The following is an 18,144-nucleotide window of genomic DNA, read 5'->3' on the forward strand; positions in this document are numbered from 1 at the left end:
ATTACAAACATCTCTATTACATAGGAAGGTAGGGTTGTGTAGCTCACAAAAGATACCTGGGAAAGCTGCTAACATTGTTTAGGGTTTAAGTTCAGTACTATGTTGCCACTACATTTAAAGGGTTAGTAAAGTAAAAAAAAAATTCACCTTAATGCAATCTATGCATTAAGGTGAAAAAACATCTGATGCTGATGCCCCCCCCCCCCCCTGAGCCCCTGTTATACTTGCCTGACCCCTCGAAAGTCCCGCACATGGTCCCGAGATCCTCTTCGCTGCTCAGCCTGGCCGCTGATTGGCTAGAGCGGATGGATTGAGAGCAGCGCAGCCATTGGCTGGCGCTGCTGTCAATCACATCCAGTGACGCGGTGCGCCGAGGGGCGGGGCCGAGGGATACAGTGAGCGTCTATGGCCGCTCGTTGTATCACTGGAGCGCGCCTGCAATTACTCACCACCATGTGAGCTCTCTCGCATGACTGTGGTCAGTACTTGCGGAGAGGACCAGAGACAGCCGCGGAGGGACCCCAGAAGACGTGGATCAGGGCCACTCTGTGCAAAACTAACTGCACAGTGGAGGTAAGTATAACATGTTTGTTATTTTAAAGGGAAACATTTTTTCCTTTACTAACCCTTTAAGGACTAAGCTGTAAAATATAGCATTTTTGCTCTTGTGTTTAGAAACACATTTAGCATTACCTGTCTAAACTTAATTGATTAAATGTTTAATAAATAAAATAAAAATAAAATAATTATACTAGTAATAAAGTGCCTTGAAAAAGTACTCCTACCGCTTGACATTTTCCACATTTTTGTCATGGTAAAACCAAAAACGTGAATATATTTTATTGGGATTTTATGTGATAGACCAACACAAAGTGGCACATAATTGTGAAGTGGAAGGAAAATGATAAATGATTTTCTAAATGTTTTACAAATAAAAGTGTGCGGTGCATTTGTATTCAGCCCCTCTGGGTCAATACTTTGTAGAACCACCTTTCTCTGCAATTACAGCTGCAAGTCTTTTTGGGGATGTCTCTACCAGCTTTACACATCTATAGAGTGAAATTTTTGCTTATTCTTCTTTGCAAAATAGCTCAAGCTCTGTCAGATTGGATGGAGAGCGTCTGTGAACAGCAATTTTCAAGTCTTACCACAGATTCTCAATTGGATTTATGACTGGACTTTGACACATGCATATGCTTTGATCTAAACCATACCATTGTAGCTCTGGCTGTATGTTTAGGGTCGTTGTCCTGCTGGAAGGTGAACCTCCACCCCAGTCTTAAGTATTTTGCAGACTCTAATGCAGCGTACACACGATCGGAATTTCCGATGAAAAAAGTACGATGGACTTTTTTCATTGGAAATTCCGATTGTGTGTGGGCCCATTGGACTTTTTTTTTCCGTCTGTGTTTAGAAATAGAACATGTTTTATTTTTTTCCGATGGAAAGAAAAACGAAAGGAAATTCCTATCGTCTGTGTGCAACTCCGACGAAGAAAAAACCCACGCATGCTTAGAATCAAATTGACGCATTCTCGGAAGCATTGAAATTCATTTTTCTCGGCTCGTCTTAGTGTTTTACATTACCGCGTTTTGGACGGTCAGAATTTAGTCTGACAGTGTGTATGCAAGACTGATGGAAGTAAGCTTCATCAGAATTCCGACGAAAAATTCCATCGAAAATTCAGATCGTGTGTACGCGGCTTAACAGGTTGTCTTCTAAGATTGTCCTGTATTTGGCTCCATCCATCTTCCCATCAACTCTGACCAGCTTCTCTGTCCTTGCTAAAGAAAAGCATCTCTAAAGCATGATGCTGTGTGTGTATTTCTAAGTATTGCAACTTTTATTTCTGCAGTATATTTAAAATAATAACCTTGCCTCATTATGAAAATAAATAAATGGGAAACCGTGGACTCCAGACAAAATGTTACTGTAGTTTTAGATGTGAGTGAGGAAGGGATAGAACCTCAGGTTTAGGCTCCATGCACACTGAAGCTGATAAACTGCAGTTTATTAGCATTTTGGCTTTTTTTTTTTAAAGCCCATAAACTGAACTCTATGTTAGCCTATGTGCCCATGCACACCTGGGTGTTTTTTAGTGTTAATGAGCTTTGGAGTTTATTGTTTTTTTTTTTTTTTCTGAACGCCCAAAATTTGCGTTCAAAGTGCTGTTTTTTGGTGGGAAAAAACGCTCAAAAATGCAAAACGCTGAAAACGCAGAAAAACGCTCAAAAACGCAGGTGCCAGCGTTTTTAATCCATTGAGAAAAAAAAAAAAAAAAAAAAAAGCTACGCTGATTAAAGCTATTGCAAAAACACTAAAAAACAATGAAAGGCTCCCTGCAAAGCTACTGGCGGTTTTTTTATAGCTTTTATCAGCTTCCGTGTGCATGATAGTAAAATAATAACAATTCCTAGCATTATTAGATTATACTAGGACGTAGTATAATTACTACATAAGCCATGACTTGGTACACACTACAGTTTTTCTTCGTGCAACCCCACGGGTTGCACAAAAAAAACTGACAGCTCAGGTTGGTTACCACTGTACTAACCATGCAAGGTTAGTTCAGCGATCTCCCCGTTGAGCTGTTGTGTTCTGACAGGGGGGTGGACCCCCTGCCATAGGCTGAGAGCACTGATCAGGAGTCGGTCGGCTGCTGGTTTTTCAACATGCACGTCTAAAAGAAGTTGGTAAAACGGCTGGCTTCTGTCGGACAGTCTTATATACACTCGGGCAGAATGTCGACCGCTATTTTTGTACCGGCAAATGTCTCACAAAATTCTGCCCGTGTGTTTGGGGCTTTAAGGCAGAACCCTAGTTGCCTGCACCTGGACTGCCTATACTCTGCAACCCAGATTCTTTCAACTGTTACAATCTCTATGGCACCACCAGAATGTGCTATATTGTTGCACATGAACAAGCGCTGTCTGAGAGATCATCCATTTCCATAATACCTACAACTATGCCACTTGCAGAGCATGGTGCGGTGGGTGACCATAAGTGATTCTGTCTGCCACCACCTAGCTAGTGTTCCGGTTTTACGTCCAAGTACCCCAATATCAGTGGGTCCTACGCTATCCAATCCATAGAATGGATGATCCTGCTTCTCCCATGGTTCAGAGAAGCAGGATCTTCCATTCTATGGATAGCATAGGACCCACTGATATTGGGTTACTTTGACATAGTAGTGGGCTACTGAATATGCTCAGGTGTTTTTAAATAGCCTTACAGGAGTTAAATGTCATTTTTTGTATGTGTTTGCTGTAATCTTTTTTTCTGTCTGTATGGTCTTATGGCTGAATCATCTTTAATGCATTTTTTAGGGTGTGCCCCCCCAAATCTTTGTTTGTCTTGATGCAGAGTAGTTGAACCAGCATCTTTGGTTTAAATTGTCCAAGCTTAAAGTGGTAGTAAAGTCGTTTCAGACATTTCTAATAATAAAGCTAACCTGTAGGTAAACGTAACCACCTCAGGCCCGCGCTATACCCGAATGACGGCTACAGCACGGACCTAAAAATCCAACTGGACGTCAATTGACGTCTGCCCCTTTTGGCATTCCCCACGTGCTCCCGAGCACGCAGCGGGGAAACTCTGTCTTGGCCGTGTCCCTTGGACAAAGCCAATCACAGATCGCGGCGAACGGCCAATCTGATTGGCCGTTTGCTATGCGATCTGTGCGGCCAATGAGAGATGATCTCAAATCTAAACATTTGAGATCATCTCTCATTGCCGGCTCACACAGAGACAGCGTCCTGTCTCTGGAGAGGAGACCGATCTGTGTCCCTTGTACATAGGGACACAGATCGGTCACCGCCCTCTACCTACAGTTAGAACACTATACAGGGAACATTTTTAACCCCTTCCTCACCCCCTAGTGTTAACCCCTTCAATGCCAGTCACATTTATACAGTAATTAGTGCATATTTATAGCACTGATCGCAGTATAAATGTGAATGGCGCCAAAAATGTGTCCGATGTGTCCGCCACAATGTCGCCGTCCCAATAAAAATCGCAGATCGCCGCCATTACTAGTAAAAAAAATAATAATAAAAAAAAACAATTCTGTCCCCTATTTTGTAGGCGCTATAACTTTTGCGCAAACCAGTCGCTTATTGCGATTTTTTTTTTTTTTTGATTTTTTTTTTTTTTTTTTTACCAAAAATATGTAGAATACGTATCGGCCTAAACTGAGAATTTTTTTTTTTTTTTTTAATTGGGCTATTTATGATCGCAACAAGTAAAAAATATTGTATTTTTTTTCAAAATTGTCGCTCTTTTTTGTTTATAGCACAAAAAATAAGAACCGAACAGACGATCAAATACCACCAAAAGAAAGCTCTACTTGTGGGGAAAAAAGGACGTAAATTTTGTTTGGGAGCCACGTCGCACGACCGTGCAATTGTCAGTTAAAGCGACGCAGTGCAGGAAGCTGAAATTTCACCTGGGCAGGAGGGGGGTATATGTGCCCAGTAAGCAAGTGGTTAAAGTGGATGGAAACCCGATTTATGAAATTTGAGCTGGGCACATATATCTGCAGTATTTTGTTCTCTCTTTTCAATGAGCTAAGTCTTATAGCTCTCTTCTGAATGGTTCCTCTGTTATCAGCCTGAGAACTCCTGACATATTTTTTTACTTTTTAGACAAAAGCAGCCTGAATCTTTTGTTGGAGGAGGTTGCTAAAATAGAGTAGCAGAAAGCAGCTCCTATTACCAAACAGCTCTGAGAGTCTCTGCCTATGAGGAGAGGGGGTGTGTGCCTTTCATCCAATCAGCAATTTTAGCTATCTTGGCTGTATGCCCGGACATCACACTCTGTGTTAACCAGGAAGAGAAAATCTCCTAACAAAATCTAAACTTTCTAAACAGTATATAAATGTGAAGACAGCAGATATACATATAAAACCTATATAGAGAAATTTGGTTAATCTGTGTATCATCTGAGGCTGTTCACTTCACTGGGTGTATGGAGGGTTTACATCCACTTTAATATCTCCTAAACACGCACCATTTATGAGATATTCCATGGAGCAGAAGCCAGTGTTGTCACCAGCACATGCGTTCTGACGGAACAGCATACCATGCCGTAAACGGTGGCTTCAGCGTGCATGCACAGGAGTGACGTCATAGAGGCTTGGCTAGTCAGACGGCCAGAGTCCGCAAAAGAAGACAGGGTGAAGATGGAAGCCCTGTCAGCAGTGACCAGCGTGCCTCTGGAGAGCTTTATTTTAAGGTAAGTCTCTCATAATATGCTAGTACAGTATGTGATGCATACTAACACATTATGACACTGCCTTGCAAGTTGTATTTTTGTTTCGTTTTTTTGCTTACTGCTGCTTTAAGCATAGCTTTTGGGGGCATAACACCGTGCACTGCACCACCAGGGTATGAAGTGAAGTGTACAGAAGCTACTAATAAAAATATGTTTCAATTGTGGATTCATCTGTGATATTCATCAAAGCAGAAAATTATATTATAAGAAAAATAAGTTATGCATACACAATTCCTGCCCAGCTTGTTGTCCTAAAGGCAATACAGAATTGACTTGGTTTACCAACTCCCATGGAGCTACACCTTGCTGTTTAAAGAACTTTTATTTCAGCTTTGCATACCACCTACTGCTAAAAATGGTTTATGTGGACTTCCAGGTTTATTTCAGTTAATATTTTTTACCATACTCTAAGGGTTGGGTATTTTATGTTTTGGCACGGCTTTTTTGTTTTCCTATTGTCTATTGTGTGTATCGCACGCTAGCTGCTGCCTTTGATCATCTGTGTAGTAGCGCGGTTTTCGTTTTTCCACAGAATTGGAAGCCTGGTCTGAATGCCAGAAATGAACAAATAGAAAATCTTTTGGAGATCAGAAAAATTATCCTTTCTTTAAAGATGTACAGAAAATAGTGTACAGAGCTGTATTGTTACCCAGAAGCCTATCAGACAGTTTGACTGCCCATTAGACTGTCAAGATCATTGTGGCACATTTACAATTACGGTATATTAACGTTCCCCATCAATATCCAGCATGACTAAAGTGATCTGCTGATTTAGAAACTGTTTTTTTAGATTTATTTAAACATTTTAATACAATACAACCAAAAGGCATTAAACTATTATTATTTTCTTCTCGTTTTCTCTTTTTCTTCTTAGTTAAAATATGCCTTTCTCCTCCCCTTTTTTCCCCTTTCCTTTCCTATTTTTTTTAAATATACTGTAAGTTGTATTAGTATTGATGGGCGGGAACTATTGCACAGAGTTTACAAACTAAACCAGATAACCGACACCCTTGAGCTGTCATGCCCAACAACCTAGTCACTACAAATAAATAAATACTTACCTTTTAGCAGGTAAACCAGTTTACAGTATCTATGCCAGCTGCGAATTTAGCTGTATGCTTGAAAATTGGATTTCAGGTATATGTGAATGGCTTCTGTATTATGGTCTTGAAAATCGTGAAGGAAGCACAAAACAGTTTATAGAGGTGGGTTTGGGAATCATTCCTAGGCAGGGTGAAGGAATGGGCTAATTTTTTCAAGGTTTAGTCCTGTTTAAAGCAGACTTTCAGTATTTTTTTTCATCTATTAAATCTTCTGCCCTTGTTGTTTTAACTTTGGATAGTAATTTTTTTTTTCTGCCAGTAAATACCTTATACAGCCCACTTCCTGTTTCTTGCCTGGTAAAAAGCCTAGGCTTAGGACATCATGCGCAGCTCTCTCTCTCACTCTTGTGAAACTGTGCCAGGAAGGGAGGGGGGATGAGTCATAAGAGGACCAACGAGAACTGCAGGGCTGCAGAGCTGGAGGTGTGTGTCTGTGTAAATCCCAGGAAGTGAACAGGCAGCATCTTCAGCTGCCCACAGTTAAAATGTTTGCAGCCAAATTTAGTGGAGGGATATTTCTGCAGCATATTTGGCAAGTACAGAATCACAGTATATATAAAATAATATGCAAAGTGATTGGAGGGAAGCTTCAGAATGACAAAGATGTTTTTATTACAAATTATGTGAGCAGACTACAGTTCCTCTTTAGGTTATGACTTGGAGCTTACACAGGGTTAAGGACACTATCCCTTAAAGGGGTTGTAAACCCTTGTGTTTTTCACCTTAATGCATTCTATGCATTAAGGTGAAAAACCTTCTGTCTCTCACATATAAACATGTACATTACATTTAGGTTCTTAGCAGTGTACAGGATGCCGTGGCTGGGTCCTTGAAGGACGTTATATTTCCCCTCTGTTTGGACTGTGGTGCCTTTAAGGGAATGGAAAGGGTTAATGCACCTGTCTAAGGAAGTAGTTTAAAGCAGACAGGAAGTGCAGGTGAGAGAGGAGGAGTATAGGAGAGTCCAATGCATGGTGAATGGTGGACAAGGAAAGCTGTGGAAGCTATGAAAAGCTGTGAAAAGCTGTGAAAGGACTTGGCAGTGTCCTGCCTAAAAACCTGCTACTGAAGGACTTACCTGGAAGGACTGTTTAACTGCGATACGGTGAGACTGTTATTTCTTTTGTTTTTGCTGCTGCTAAGCCATTTAAGTTTAATAAACCTCAGTTTTGATTTAAGAAGCCTGTGTCCTGCGATCAAGCTGGTCCCCCAAAAATTACACTGGTGCTCGAATGCGGGCAGGACAGAATAACAGGCATAAGAAGAGAAAAAAAAAAACGTTTTTTTTTCTTTTGCATTGGACTTTATATTGAACTGACATTTAAAGGGACAGTACATTGAATTTATGTCCTGGGTTAAAGCTGCACAAACATTGAAAGTTGAAGCAATAGAGGAGCCAATGGAATGCGGGGTTCTTCGGATGGGGTCCTTTTGTGCCCCGTAAAGTGTGCACCACACACCTCGACCTGGATGAGGAAAAGTTTGAGTGTGAAGTCCAAGTGAACCACCTCCCTGCCTGGGCTTTGTTGGACTCTGGAAGCATGGTAACCCTGGTTCATCCTAGAGTGATTGGGAAGATCGGTCCGGTAAGAAAAACTTTACGGGTGGTATGCATTCACGGGGACACTAGAGAGTACCAGCTCATCACGTTGTCTATCTCCTCAGCATGTGGCACTGTTACTCAAGAGGTGGGGGGTGGTAAAGAACTTGGTGCATGATGTTATAATAGGACGAGACTGTCCATTGTTTACAAAACTGTGGGAACAAGGAGAACAATTCAGAGACTGGGGAGAAACTAGCCCCCCTGTTCCTGCTGCTGAGAGGGATAACCCTGAACTGCCAAACGTTAATGTGGACCCAGATGAGGAAAATGCTAATGATTGGGTTAATGGTGATGAAAGTAGTGTTGATACTATTGAGGATGTCAAGATATGTGGTCCACAGACCTACCAAAACACTAAGGGGGAGGAGCCTTTCCCACTTCAGGTAATGTTGGGGGAAGAGGATGAGGAAGTGGCCTCTACCCCTGCGCTGCCAGGTTTGGGTGTTCCTCAGATGCGGAACCCCACTTTGGCCCATGCACGGGAACAAGTTGTAGTAGTAAATGGGGTTCCCCAAGAGCCAGGTGCGAATGAGAGGTGGTCACACTTTGCAATATATAATGAATTGCTGTATCGGGTTACCAAGGAGAGAGAAAATGTGGTAGAGCAATTGTTGGTACCCCAACAATATAGACGAAAGGCTCTGGACCTGGCCCATGACGATGTGTTAGGGGGACACCTGGGAGTTGAAAAAACGGAGGCACGGATCACCGACCGGTTTTACTGGCCAGGTCTGAAAGCAGAGGTAAAGAGATACTGTGCCTCTTGTCCCACCTGTCAGTTGACCGCTCCGGTGACTCATTTTCGGAGCCCTTTGGTCCCTCTGCCCATAATTGAGGTCCCATTCGAGAGGATAGCCATGCATATAGTGGGTCCCTTGGTAAAGTCAGCTCGAGGTCACTCCTACATATTGGTGATTCCTGACTATGCCACCCGATATCCTGAGGCGCTACCCCTGCGGAATACCTCCTCAAAGGCCATTGCTCGGGAATTATTCCAGATGTTTACACGGACTGGTTTGCCCAAGGAAATACTCACAGACCAGGGTACCCCGTTTATGTCAAGGGTTATGGCCGATGTGTGCAAGCTGTTCCGGATTAAACAGCTACGCACATCGGTCTACCATCCCCAAACGGACGGGTTGGTGGAACGCTTTAATAAGACCCTTAAGTCTATGCTCAAGAAAGTGGTACAAAGGGATGGGAAAGATTGGGACTGCCTGTTACCAGCTCTCCTGTTTGCTATCCGGGAAGTGCCCCAGGCCTCCACAGGGTTTTCACCCTTTGAGTTGGTATATGGGCGGAGACCTCGCGGACTTCTTGACGTGGTTAAAGACGAATGGGAAAGTGAACCTGTTCAGCATAAGAGTGTCCTGGAATATGTCTCCCAAATGCAGGAAAGGATCCAAACCGTGATGCCGCTAGTCAAAGAGCATTTGCAAAAGGCCCAGGAGGCTCAACGACGGGTCTATAACAGGGCTGCTAAAATAAGGCACTTCCAAGTGGGGGATCGAGTAGCGGTGCTAATTCCCACTGTGGAAAGTAAGTTCTTAGCCAGGTGGCAAGGACCCTTTGAGGTTGTGGAAAAAGTGGGAGAGGTCAATTATAGAGTCCACCAGCCAGGCAAGAGGAAACCGTATCAGATATATCATGTCAACTTGTTAAAGCCCTGGACAGACAGGGAACCGGTGACCTCCCTGGCTAGTGCAAGACTTAAGCCACAGGTTGGGGTGGAGAGTGTCCAAGTAGCAAATACCCTATCTAAATACCAAAGTCAGCAGGCAAAGGAGTTCTTGCAGAGAAATAAAGAGAAGTTTTCAGACTTGCCAGGGCTAACTAGTATCATAGAGCATGATATTATCACGGAACCTGGAGTCAAAGTTTTTCTCAGGCCCTACCGCATCCCAGAGGCTCAAAGGAAGGCCGTTTCAGAGGAAGTAAAGAAGATGCTAGACCTGGAGATCATTGAGGAATCGCAGAGTGAGTGGTCGAGCCTGATTGTGTTGGTACCAAAGCCCAACGGGACTCTGCGATTCTGCAATGATTTCCGGAAACTTAATGAGGTTTCACGGTTTGATGCCTACCCCATGCCCCGGGTAGATGAACTTATTGAGAGACTAGGTCCAGCCAGGTATATCACAACATTAGACCTTACCAAGGGGTATTGGCAAATCCCATTAACTAGAGCTGCTAAGGAGAAAACTGCTTTTTCTACCCCAGAGGGGAGTTTTCAGTACAAACGAATGCCTTTTGGACTGCAAACTGCTCCAGCCACGTTCCAGCGAGCAATGGATAGGATTTTACGACCTCATCGAGAGTATGCCTCAGTGTACTTGGACGACATAGTCATTTTTAGCAGAGACTGGGAGTCACACTTGCCCAAAGTCCAGGCAGTACTGGACTCTCTCTGGAAGGAGGGGTTTACAATAAACCCTGAAAAATGTGCTTTGGGAATGGAGGAGGTGAAATACCTGGGCTATATCGTGGGTAGAGGGGTGGTGAAACCTCAAGTCAGCAAGGTAGAGGCTATAAAGAGTTGGCCCCGCCCCCTCACAAAAAAGCAGGTACGTGCATTCCTGGGCATGGTGGGATACTACAGGAGGTTCGTACCCAACTTTGCCACATTGGCGGCTCCATTGATCCGATCTGACTAAGGGTCGGAAATCGGTCATGGTGGAGTGGAATGCAGACGCTGAGAAGGCTTTTTTGGAGCTCAAGTCAGCACTGTGCCAACACCCTGTCTTGATAGCGCCCAATTTTTCAGAAGAGTTTGTTGTCCAAACTGATGCTTCCGATGTAGGATTGGGAGCTGTATTGTCACAGGTTGTTCATGGTGAGGAACACCCAGTAGTCTTCCTCAGTAGAAAGTTGACACCAGCAGAGAAAAACTACGCTATAATTGAAAGAGAGTGTCTGGCCATTAAGTGGGCTCTGGAGTCCCTCAGGTATTACCTCTTGGGGAGGAAGTTTAGGCTAATTTCTGATCATGCCCCCTTAACATGGATGAGGCAGGGTAAAGGGACTAATGCCAGGATTACACGTTGGTTCCTGGCGCTCCAAGAATTTAGGTTTGTAGTGGAGCATAGGCCCGGGAGACTGCATCAAAATGCAGATGCCCTCTCCCGAGTCCATTGTTTGAGCTCCACTGTTGCCTCCACCTCCTTGGCGTTGGGGCACAGGGGGGGGATATGTACAGGACGCCGTGGCTGGGTCCTGGAAGGACGTTATATTTCCCCTCTGTTTGGACTGTGGTACCTTTAAGGGAATGGAAAGGGTTAATGCACCTGTCTAAGGAAGTAGTTTAAAGCAGACAGGAAGTGCAGGTGAGAGAGGAGGAGTATAGGAGAGTCCAATGCATGGTGAATGGTGGACAAGGAAAGCTGTGGAAGCTATGAAAAGCTGTGAAAAGCTGTGAAAGGACTTGGCAGTGTCCTGCCTAAAAACCTGCTACTGAAGGACTTACCTGGAAGGACTGTTTAACTGCGATAGCAGTTCTGAGCTGTACAAGTCGGTGAGACTGTTATTTCTTTTGTTTTTGCTGCTGCTAAGCCATTTAAGTTTAATAAACCTCAGTTTTGATTTAAGAAGCCTGTGTCCTGCGATCAAGCTGGTCCCCCAAACATTACAGCAGGTTTAGCTGTATATACATGTAGGTTATATTAGCTACCTAGGACAGGTTCTAGCTGGCCAGTAGGGATGAGCCGAACATACCCGGGTTCGGTTCGCATCAGAACGTTCGAACAGACCGCGGGTTCGCGCGAACATTTAGAACCCCATTGAAGTCTATGGGACTCGAACGTTCGAATTCAAAAACGATCATTTTAAAGACCAATATTCAATTTAATGTTGGTAAACGTCTTTCAGAACCCGGGTCTTGCCCCAGGGAACATGTATCAATCGAAAAAAATATTTTAAAAACGGACGTTTTTGCGGAGCAGCGATTTTAATGATGTTTAAAGTGAAAAAAAAAAAAATGAAAAATTCCTTCAAATATCACACCTGCTGTGTGTCTCTAGTAGTGGCACATGTTTAGAAATGTCCCTGCACAACATTAAATTATTATAAGAACAAAGTAATTTAATACTGGTTGCGCACGTGCTGTGTGGGAACAATATCTCGATTATTTTAGGGGTGGTGGGGGGGGTGGCATTATCTTTTTGGGAAAGCAAAATTGTAGAAAAAAGGGCACCCCTCAAACATACTGTAATTGTAGCGCAACAAAGAGCCACGTGCAAAGAATTGCATCAAAAATTATTAGGCGCCCTTGTTACACAGGGGCATAAAAATGTGTCCGTATGCGCAACATAACACTGCAACCCCTCCCAATATCTGTAATTGGAGCGCAACAAGGAGCCACGTGCAAAGTATTGCATCAAAAATTGTTATTAGGCGCCCCTGTTACACAGGGGCATAAAAATGTGTCCGTAGGCGCAACATAACACTGCAACCCCTCCCAATATCTGTAATTGGAGCGCAACAAGGAGCCACGTGCAAAGTATTGCATCAAAAATTGTTATTAGGTGCCCCTGTTACACAGGGGCATAAAAATGTGTCCGTAGGCGCAACATAACACTGCAACCCCTCCCAATATCTGTAATTGGAGCGCAACAAGGAGCCACGTGCAAAGTATTGCATCAAAAATTGTTATTAGGCGCCCTTGTTACACAGGGGCATAAAAATGTGTCCATAGGCGCAACATAACACTGCAACCCCTCCCAATATCTGTAATTGGAGTGCAACAAGGAGCCACGTGCAAAGTATTGCATCAAAAATTGTTATTAGGCGCCCCTGTTACACAGGGGCATAAAAATGTGTCCGTAGGCGCAACATAACACTGCAACCCCTCCCAATATCTGTAATTGGAGCGCAACAAGGAGCCACGTGCAAAGTATTGCATCAAAAATTGTTATTAGGCGCCCTTGTTACACAGGGGCATAAAAATGTGTCCATAGGCGCAACATAACACTGCAACCCCTCCCAATATCTGTAATTGGAGCGCAACAAGGAGCCACGTGCAAAGTATTGCATCAAAAATTATTAGGTGCCCCTGTTACACAGGGGCATAAAAATGTGTCCGTAGGCGCAACATAACACTGCAACCCCTCCCAATATCTGTAATTGGAGCGCAACAAGGAGCCACGTGCAAAGTATTGCATCAAAAATTGTTATTAGGTGCCCCTGTTACACAGGGGCATAAAAATGTGTCCGTAGGCGCAACATAACACTGCAACCCCTCCCAATATCTGTAATTGGAGCGCAACAAGGAGCCACGTGCAAAGTATTGCATCAAAAATTGTTATTAGGCGCCCCTGTTACACAGGGGCAGAAAAATTAGGCCTTAGGCCTTAGGCCACGTGCAAAGTATTGCATCCAAAATTGTTATTAGGCGCAACATAACACTGCAACCCCTCCCAATATCTGTAATTGGAGCGCAACAAGGAGCCACGTGCAAAGTATTGCATCAAAAATTGTTATTAGACGCCCCTGTTACACAGGGGCACAAAAATTAGGCCTTAGGCACTGGTGGCGGAGCACAGAAAAACAAAATTTCTTACTAGCTAACAGCATGAAAAGTGAGGAGGAGAAGGATATTCCATCAGCAGCACAACAGGACAGTCACTCAGCATCAGCAGTCTCAAAGGGATCTGATATTTCAACACAAAATTCTTATTCAGTAACATCAGCATCAGGTGCTTGGTAGCCGGTGTTGATCCAAGCCTGATTCATTTTGATGAAGGTCAGTCGATCAACAGAGTCGGTGGAGAGGCGTACCCTGTGATCGGTCACAAAGCCTCCAGCAGCACTGAATGTGCGTTCTGAAAGAACACTGGATGCAGGGCAAGCCAGTAGCTCAATTGCGTACTGTGCAAGCTCTGGCCAGTGATCCATCCTCAAGATCCAGTAAGCCAGAGGATTTTTCGTGGGGAAGGTGTCCAAGTCGGATCTTGCCGCTAGGTATTCCCGGACCATGTAAACCAGACGCTGGCGATGGTTGCTGGAACCGGTCAGACCTTGGGGCTGCGGACTAAAAAATTGTCTGAACGCATCGGTCAGACGGCCACCTTCTCCACCGACTCACCGCTCCTTCTCTGACTCACCGAAGCCTCAGCAAGACGTTGTCCAGGGCCAGGTTTTGGTAATCCCCCCGGTTCTGGGAACGCATTGCACAGACCCTTCTGCAAGGCCTCCCGCAGTAGTTTCATCTTCTGCTCCCTCTGCGATGGCAACATAAGATCCGTTACCTTACTCTTGTAACGTGGATCAAGGAGAGTTGCCAGCCAGTAATGATCCCTCTCCTTGATAGCACGTACACGAGGATCCTTACGCAGGCTTTGCAGGATCAGGGAGGCCATGCAGCGTAGGTTTGCAGAGGCATTCGGGGCACAGTCCTCTGGGTCACTGAGGACGACAGGATCCTCAGCCACCTCATCCCAGCCACGTAAAAGTCCACGTGTTCCTTGGGACTGTAAATGATCCCTTGAAGACTGCTGCTGTTGATGCTGAGTGCTAGGCTCCACCTCCATGCTGCTGATACAATCCTCCTCCTCCTCCTCCTCCTCCTCCTCCTCCTCCTCCTCCTCCTCCTCCTCCTCCTCCTCCTCCTCCTCCTCCTCCTCCTCCTCCTCCTCTTCCTCCTCCTCTTCCTCCTCTTCCTGTGTTCCAGGTGGGCAAGCAGGAACAGTGTCTGGATAAAGGGGGCCTTGAGAGGTAAGGAAGTCCTCCTCTTCCTCCCTCTGTTCTGCCTCAAGGGCCCTGTCCATTATTCCACGTAGGGTGTGCTCCAACATGTGAATAAGCGGGACAGTCTCACTGATGCATGCACTGTCACTGCTCACCATCCTCGTGGCCTCCTCAAATGGTGACAGGACAGTGCATGCATCCCTGATCAAGGCTCACTGGCGTGGTGAAAAAAACCCAAGCTCCCCTGAGCCAGTTCTGCTGCCATATTGGCACAGGTACTCATTGATGGCCCTCTGCTGCGTGTGCAGCCGCTGCAGCATGGCCAACGTAGAGTTCCATCTGGTGGGCATGTCACAGATTAGGCGGTTCTTGGGCAGGTTGTATTCCCTCTGGAGGTCTGTCAGCCGAGCAGTGGCATTATATGACCTCCGGAAATGCACACAGACTTTCCTGGCCTGCCTCAGGACATCCTGTAAACCAGGGTACCTGCCCAAGAACCGCTGCACCACCAAATTGAGAACATGCGCAAAACAGGGCACATGGGTGAGTTTTCCACGTCGCAGGGCAGAGAGGAGGTTGGTGCCATTATCGCTGACCACCATTCCAGGCTTCAGGTGGCGTGGCATCAACCACCTCTGAGCCTGCCCCTGCAGAGCTGAAAGAACCTCTTCCCCAGTGTGGCTCCTGTCTCCCAAGCACACCAGCTCTAGGACCGCATGGCATCTCTTGGCCTGCATTCCTGCGTAGCCCGTCGTACGCCTACGGAGCACGGCTGGTTCTGAGCCAACATCACCACAGGAAGAGGCCACAGAGGAAGAAGAAGAGGAGGGGGTGGAGGAGAGAGGTGTGTCACAAGCAGTTGTAGTGTTTTGGAGGCGTGGTGGTGGAACAACCTCCAAAACTACTGTACCTTGACCTGCGTCCTTCCCAGCTGCCAGCAGAGTCACCCAATGGGCCGTAAAAGACAGGTAACGTCCCTGTCCATGCCTGCTGGACCATGAGTCAGCGGTAAGATGCACCTTACCACTGACCGCCCTGTCCAGCGAGGTATGGACATTGCCTTCCACATGCCGGTAGAGAGCCGGAATCGCCTTCCGTGAAAAAAAGTGGCGTTTGGGTACTTGCCACTGAGGTACTGCACATTCCACAAACTCACGGAAGGGGGCAGAATCTACCAACTGAAAAGGTAGCAGTTGAAGTGCTAGCAATTTTGCTAAGCTAGCATTCAACCGCTGGGCATGTGGATGGCTGGGAGTGTACTTCTTTCGGCGCTGCAGCAGCTGGGGCAGGGAAATTTGTCTGGTAATATCAGTAGATTGGCCGGATGTACTACCACTACTACGTTGTGACACACCTATTTCTACACCTTCGGTGCAGGCTGCAGAGAGGACTGGGGGTCTAGTGGGGTTTGAGGTCACAGAAGGGCAAGGGGAGGACCGCTTTGGTCTTTGGTGTGGGTCTTTCTGGTATGCCTGCCAACGAGCTGCATGGCAGGTCGACATATGTCTGGACAAGCATGTGGTGCCCAAGCGGGTGATGTTTTGGCCACGCGAGATACGCTTGAGACATATGTTGCAAACAGCAAAGGTAGGATCTGATGAACAGGTTTCAAAAAAGGCCCACACCAAAGAACTTTTGCTGTACCGTTGAGACACAGCAGCGCCACGTAATGCAGTTGGTGTACTGCCCTTAAGCTGACCCCTGGAGGGCTTCCTGCCTCTTTGAAGATGTGCCTGTGCCTCGTCCTCTTCCTCCTCCTCCTCTCTCCTACCAGGCACCCAGGTAGAGTCAATGACCTCATCATCCCCTCCCTCCTCATCATCACTGGCGACAACCTGGCAGTATGCTCCAGCTGGGGGAACATCACTCCCAGATTGTTGTCCCTCTCGGCCACCCCCTCTCCCTGGGCTCACATCAATGCCTTCCTCTGTCAGTGTTCCGTCATCGGAGTCTTCAAAACGCTGCGCATCTTCAGCTAGCATGTACCCAACACTGTGTTGAAACAGTTCGGGGGACTCCTCAGGAGGACACGGTGGGACTAGGGAAGGATTGTGTGATCCCATTGTGCAGAGGGTAGAGGACGCCTTGGCAGCTGCTTTGCCAGACAAACTATAATCAGTCTGTGTGAGAGAGGATGAGGAGGATGAGGACGGCTTGGTCATCCACTCAACTAATTTCTCAGCATGTTGAGGCTCAACACGGCCAGCTCCCGAAAAGAAGGACGAGCGGCCACGGCCACGTGCTGAAGAGGATGCACCACATCCATCACCAGCGTTACCTCTAGATGCAGAGCCTGCTTGCCCTCGTGACTCTCTGCCTCTCTTTGTCCTTCCAGCCATAGTTATGCGTTCAGGTGTTATGTAACAAAATAGTCGCTGTCACACCAACTGCTTTCAGATGGTATTAAACAGCAACCACACAGTAAGAGCGACTTGGCTCAAGTGTAAAGTAACAAAATAGTCGCTGTCACACCAACTGCGTTGAGATGGTATTAAACAGCAACCACACAGTAAGAGCGACTTGGCTCAAGTGTAAAGTAACAAAATAGCCGCAGTGACACCAACTGCCTTTAGTTGCTATTAAACAGCACGCACGCAGTAATAGCGACTGCGGTCAAATGCGATTTAACAGCACGCACGCAGTGACACCAACTGCCTTTAGTTGCTATTAAACAGCACGCACGCAGTAATAGCGACTGCGTTTCTGTGCAATTCAATAGCCCAGTTGCATTAACAGCGACTGCGCTTCTGTGCAAATAAATTGCACACGTGCAGTAACAGGTAATGCGTCTGTGTGTGCAATTAACTAGCACACGTTAAATAACACAGAATAATTATATTTAAAGTAAATCCCTAATGCAGGCAATACAACACGTTAGAGCGCTGCATGTAGAACAATCTCCTGCCTGATAGATAAACTAGCTGAGCTGTACAGTTTATAAATATATTGACAACGCCTAAGGATGTGAATATATTCTCTACAAACTGTACTTTTAACTATACTGACTACACTTCCTACTCTATCTATCTATCTATCTATCTATCTATCTATCTATCTATCTATCTATCTATCTATCTATCTATCTATCTAGTTAAGACACTGTGTCTCTATCTCTCTATCTCTCTCTGTCTGACTGACTGATCTTCTCTAGAACCGCCAACACACTACACTAGGCAGCCGTGCAGGCTGCCTTTTATAGTGGGGGGCATGTACTAATCCCCCTGAGCCATAATTGGCCAAAGCCACCCTGGCTTTGGCCAATTATGGCTCTTCGTTTTTTGAGCGCTGTGATTGGGCAAGCATGCGGGACATACAGCATGCTTGGCCAATCATCAGCGCTCAACGCCCCAGTGAATTATGGGACGTTTAGTGTCATTCGAATTTGGCGCGAACGACCCGTTTTGTTCGATTTTCGACGAACGATCGAACGACCGATGTTCGATTCGAACATACGTTCGAATCGAACGCGGAGCTCATCCCTACTGGCCA

General features: G+C 45.6%; 1 protein-coding gene across 3 annotated transcripts in view; it reads left to right on the forward strand.

Annotated features, from left to right (window-relative positions):
• The window catches only part of SYTL3 (synaptotagmin like 3), a 141,182-nt gene that overhangs the window by 27,151 nt on the left and 95,887 nt on the right, over positions 1-18,144 (forward strand). The window lies entirely within an intron of this gene.

Source organism: Rana temporaria, chromosome 4 (assembly GCF_905171775.1).
Source record: "Rana temporaria chromosome 4, aRanTem1.1, whole genome shotgun sequence".
NCBI classification, from domain to species: Eukaryota; Metazoa; Chordata; class Amphibia; order Anura; family Ranidae; genus Rana; species Rana temporaria.